This window comes from Dermacentor silvarum, chromosome 5 (genome assembly GCF_013339745.2).
Source record: "Dermacentor silvarum isolate Dsil-2018 chromosome 5, BIME_Dsil_1.4, whole genome shotgun sequence".
Lineage (NCBI taxonomy): Eukaryota > Metazoa > Arthropoda > Arachnida > Ixodida > Ixodidae > Dermacentor > Dermacentor silvarum.
The window spans coordinates 103,119,723-103,125,673 of record NC_051158.1 but is presented as its reverse complement, the minus strand read 5'-3'; positions in this window follow the sequence as shown (position 1 = coordinate 103,125,673).

Here is a 5,951-nt window from a genome sequence, read left to right as displayed (position 1 = left end):
CACACAGTGTACTGCGAAACACCTTCGTTATTTGCGGCGTGAAATTGCATATTCTGAAAATGTAAATTAACTCAGAAATTATCGTATGTGTTCATTTTTAAAACCCCTCGTGATGTTTTGCTCTGTGCATCTGCAGTATTTGTGCCTGTTCAATTTGCGCCCCCATTACTGTTATGACCAAACGAACGCTGTACATAGAAAGCGAATAATTCCAGCGTACTTCAATCCATGTCCTTTTTCAGATCTTGCCATACTATGCGAAAACGTACCTTGTACGCGTGCCCGGATTTGTGGGGCTCTTTCTAGCGGGAATCGTGAGCGCCGCTACCAGGTAGCCTATTTTCACACGTAATATGGTGTAGAAACTATTTGATGTTAGAATCTTTTACATGCAAGTTGATCCTAATGCGCCTGCGTTGTAGTTATTTAAGTTACTAACTTTTCAATCTGGTCGTATACTACGACGCAAAAAAGAAGGTGTTTGTTATTGCTGATAAGTTTTTTAACCAAAAATGTAAAAGAAAGAATCAGACAACATGAAAATGACGTCAGAACATTCAACCGAATGCGCAGCGCTGTGGCCGAACATTCTGAAGACGCCGACCACAAGATTTCTTTCCAAGAAACCTAAATCCTTCAAACAGAGACAAACTGGCGAAAAAGGCTACTACTGGAGTCATGGCACATTCAGAATACTACGGGTAATATAAACCGCGTGAAGGGCATCCTTCCTTCTTTGTATGTTCATGGCCTTGCAGACGCGACGAAGGGAAGAAAGGACCCCCCGCTCTAGGTCAGCAGCACCAAACAACTCGTCCCCCTTCCCCGCCCCTTGTCAACGCATTCCCGCGAGTAAAGGGCCCCCAGCATCGGACAACCCAGCCGACCAGCAACGCCGAAGCCCCCCCCCCCCCCCCTCTTTCGTATATCAAGAACAGGTGCCCCGTCAAGTGTCTCCCCACCTTACGCTCTCTCCCCCTTCCTCTCCTTTCTTACGATGGACCTTTTAAAAGCGGCTCACCGCCACCTCCGAAGTATACCCCCTGAAGAAGGAGCCGAATATTTGGTTCCGAAACCTCGGGCTAGTAAATTTCCTTATTTGGTTGGAGTCAATCTCTAAGTCTTAATTAATCAATCTTCCCAACCAGACAGGTAATTCTGTCGAAATGTATAGCTTTAAAAAAAGAAACACTAACGTAGCCGCTCAACTCATTAAAAATATCACAACTGCAAAATTGAACTCTAGACGATGTTATCTTTACATTTGTCGGTAGCCTATGATCAAAGATAGAGATTCGGCAGCAACGCAATTATTTATATTTAATAGCTGAGTTCACTACATTGTCATAGCACGGTTGCTGTTTTATGTATATATTAGAGGTAAAAACAAGAGTTGAAGGGATACGGACACGAAATCTGAACGTTTTACGAAAATGCTGAATATGAATCCTCAGTGTGTAATTACACCGAAAAGAAGTAGTCGCTTAGCACATTTTTGAGCCGATGGCGTTATTTTTGGCGTTTTTGTGAGCGCGCGCCTCGCCGCCCGACCCGCGGGAGTTGGAAGGCGTGACGTAACGACACCTCGTCGGATAGCCAGCCGGCCGGCCGCGGTCATTCGAAGCGCGCCGACGCCGCCATTGCGAGCATGGATTCGAGTTCTGGTGCCTCTACCAGCGATGAGTACACGTCTGAAGACGAGGACCATTCCAACTTGACAAGAAATATTACCGCTTACGGTTACGAGCCTTCCGCGTCAAGCGACGAAGAGCAGGCGGCCGTGGAAATGCCGGTCAGGTTTTCGCGAACCGTAGAGCGAAGGTTTCGCTCTGCACCTTACACTTGTGCAAGAATTATTTGTTATTTCCTCTGTAAACTTGCTTTTTAAAGAGCACACGCAGGCGAGGCAGCTGCGGGGTACTTCAGCAGTGCGTGGATGACTGAATAGTAGTTTATGCCGTCGGCGTGAGCAACTGCTGTGAGGTATTAGTACCTCCGAGACTCCCACGTCCACTTCGCCAGCCGACCGACAGATGGCAGCACCTATCTTGCGTTCTGCCCAGTTTTTTCTGCTTTTAGCTTTTGGAGAAGCAGAGTTGTGTGTGTATCTGATATCGTGAGTCGCGCTCACTAGCCTTGTACTGTTTTACTATGCTTTGCCAACATTTTTAAAGACATTACTGCCTTCGTGCCCAGCTTCGGGCATCTCGCCCCAGCCTCGCCCTCCCACTGCACAAGAAGGCTGCAAGTGAACGAAAACAGTACCAAAATCTTTTCGCCTCCTCTTTTTCAACGCGCCGCTGATCTTTCTGCCTTGCGTTTTCGTGAGAACACCGATGGCACAGCGTCAGGCTTTAAGCATTGCCTTTTGAGCGTCATGCCGAGGCTTTTCAGCACAGCAGGGCTGGTCACATAATCATCATCGTCGAAGTGGTCCGCGCAAATGAAGTAATCTTTTAGAGGTCTCCAGGCTGTGCGTGATGGCTGACAGGCAGGTATCCAAAGTTTACGCACTTTCTCGTCTCTGGGAAACGTGCCCGACGGAGTGTCACGAACGACGATGCTGTTATAACAGCAATGTCTGGGCATTTCCTTCAGCCGCGACGAACGCGTCAATACCGAGCGACGACCGCGGGAAGGCGCATGTAAGACGCACCACCTGCGTGGAGCGCCGAAGGGGATAATGTTACGGACGGACCACGTGCGAAGGACGCCGAAAGGGGTTAAGCAAACGCTGCAAGAGACCGACACCTCCGGAAACACTGCGACGGCTGTGGCCGACTTTGGCCGCGCGCGCGCTACGTGTGGGTGTTATAACGTCAAATTTAAGCTTCTGTCGGTGGCCGCTTGGAAGCAAGGTGAAACAGAAAATCGAAAAAAAAAAAGATGTTTCTCGTTCTTTTCTTCAAAGGAGCTTGTTGTATTCGTCATTTCCAACAGTTCAATTTTTGTACCGACGCAAAAAACCACCCGCCAACTTTTGTGTCCGTATCCCTTTAATCTAAATTGGTAGACAAATCTTTCAGGTTTCCACGCAAAGCCGTCTCAATTAAAGCAGGGCCTAGGCAACCAAGCATGAAGTAAAATTGAGAGAAGTAGGGAGGCGCCATCTGGATATCACGGCACCAACTACCCTTGAAAGCTTTTGATGGTCAAACAACAGTTGTTTATTCATACAGAAGGACGAAATTACGGAACAAGATAAGCAAAACATTGTGCACACAGCATCGACTGTAAGCGAATAGCCCGAAAGCGAGCCAGCGAGAGAAAGATAGAGAGCGATCCTTGCCGAATTGGACCATTGATCATTGATCGACCACCGATCAACCACAGAAATAGAAATGGCTGAACGAGTCAAAGAAAGATATTCACTTGAAACTACCGATTTTTGGAAACTGTTGCTGCCATTAAAATAGCTGACTCATACTGAACCACCATAAGAATCACAATTATATAAGAAGCAATGACAAAGGTTATTGAGTTTTGTTTGTGGTACCGGAACTGTAATCGCTTTAACGAACCTTTGTGCATTAAATAGCGTGACATTAGAAAATAAGCTTTTCAACAAAAGTACTACGTGGTAAGTAGCTTTAGGAGATGATTGCACTGTAACGTACACTTAAGTTAATATTCAATACAATCACAAGCTTTCGTTGGCCGTTTTGTTTCACCTACTTTGCAGTACAGTGTCTTCTACAGTTAATTCTCAAGCTGCTATATTGTACGTGGATGTGATTGGTCGTCGATACAAGAATGCCGAGAAGCATGTATTGTGGATCACGCGCGGCACAGGTAAATAAAAGTCGGTCGCTAACGTCATATGCTGTGTATCTAAATAGTTTGATTTCACCCGATGATTGCTTCTGGATGTCAGCAATGTAGATGTGTTTTTACTGGTGTTAGTTACATTACTTTGTAGGAAAATATGCGAAAGAATATTTCGTACTTTCGGAACCACATAGTGAACTGCATGCACATGTGCACGATGAAGGAGACAATTTGTGGTAAAAAAGTCAGGGTCACGGGCACGCACTTTCCATAATATAATTGGTATAGCCACATTTACTCAATCATAAATATTATCACAGCACGAGCCTTGTATAGGCCTAACGAAAATATGGAATACTACGTTTTAATCAACAGCCAGGTACTTAATGTTCTCTATGATGGCTGGCAAATAGTTTTCAAGACCTGTCGTAAACTAACAGGTAGAGAAGAGAAAATGAATCCCAGTTCTTGTCAAACGTTGGCGTTTTTCTTACATGGTAAACTCACACCTTTGCATAACAACAATGCTCCTCATTATCACTAATATTGTGAAGAAATAGGTTGCTTTTCTCGCTACGTATATATTTTATTGTGAGAATGCTTCCACCTATCTCAAACAACCACTGAGCTAACTCTAAACCCCATTGGTTTCAGTAGAAGTGAGCATCTCAGTTGCTAGAAAAAAATGTAATTCGTCAGTTCGTATGGCCGCAATTCGCTGCTTCCATACGACCTGCGACCTTTATTGTTAGCTCAGCTTTATTTAGACGTCCTGGTTGTGGTGGGGATACCGGGATTAATCACGTGGCTACCCATAAAATTTCCTTCGCGCCAAAAAGCTTTAGTTTTATAACGGCTGCAGACAGTTTTTCATGTCAACTCTTCTAATAATGATCTTGATGTTTGTTTTAAGGGGCTGCGTATGCTTGTACCTTGTGTACTATGATATCATTTATTTGTACTCGCAAATTAACAACTCTTTATTTACGCTATAGACGTCATTTTCTTGTTCTCGCCTATATTAACGGCTGCATTTGTCACCAGGCGGCCCATATTTCTCATAATATCCCGACTTTGTATATGGCATCAATAACGCATAACATATAAAATTTCAATTTAAAAGATAAAGTTATGTCTTGGCTTTGATATTCTTTGAATAATTTATAAAAACGGCACACGATTATGCTAACGTTCGCAGAGGTTTAGTTACCAAGCTACGTTCTCCTGTAATTCACTAGCGGATTTATGTAGGCTTATCGACATTGTTTTGCATAAATAGTCGTTGCAACAAAGGCGACAAAGCAATAGGACTCAGTATATGTTCAAATGATACCCGCCACCGTGGCTTAGTGGCTATGGTGTTGTGTTGCTAATCATGAGGTCGCGGAATGAAATCCCGGCCGCGGCGGCCGCATTTAGATGGGGGCGAAATGCAAAAAAAAAAAAAAGAAAATACACGTCCCGTGGATTGGGGGTATGGTAAAGATCCCTAGTGGTCAAAATTATTCCGAAGTCCCACACCTTGGCGTGCCTCATAATGAAATCGTGATTTTGGCACGCAATGCCCCAGGATCCTACTTCACCTGAAAATCATTTTCTGATTTAAAAGGCCGTTACCGCGTATTTTATGTAGAGGATGACGATTAAATGAGATTGCGGATGGCCTCATGCGCACACTCGATGTTTGAAGGTGAATAAGAACCACTTGCTGCGCATCTGCACTTCCAGCCCTTGCCTTAGGGACTTCCGTGACATTGTACAGCATGCTCTGGGCACATATGGGATCTGTGACAAGGGTGAGTGCATCTTTGTTTGTTTTTTGTGTTCTCAACGATTATTTCTTGTGATGCATATCATACATATTTAGAGAGAAGTCAATACATTTGCCAAAGGGCCAGAAAATTGAGAATGGGCGTTAATTGCTAGTTTCTAGACGTGCCATTAGCAAAGCATTTGTCTAAGTCAGTGATAACGATGCGTCGGTGGTGATGGCTCATGTTAGAGAAATATCAAAGGATGCCCGAATGTGTACGGTTTGAGAGAAATATCGGATAGCTGAAAAATTTGTTATTTTTTCTTAGAGGAGGTAGTTTCTTTTACCAGCTGCTAATAGTGTACAGGAATCGAAGATTTCCCTGCAGCAACTACAATAGCGTGGCTCACCTATAAATAAGAAAGTTTGG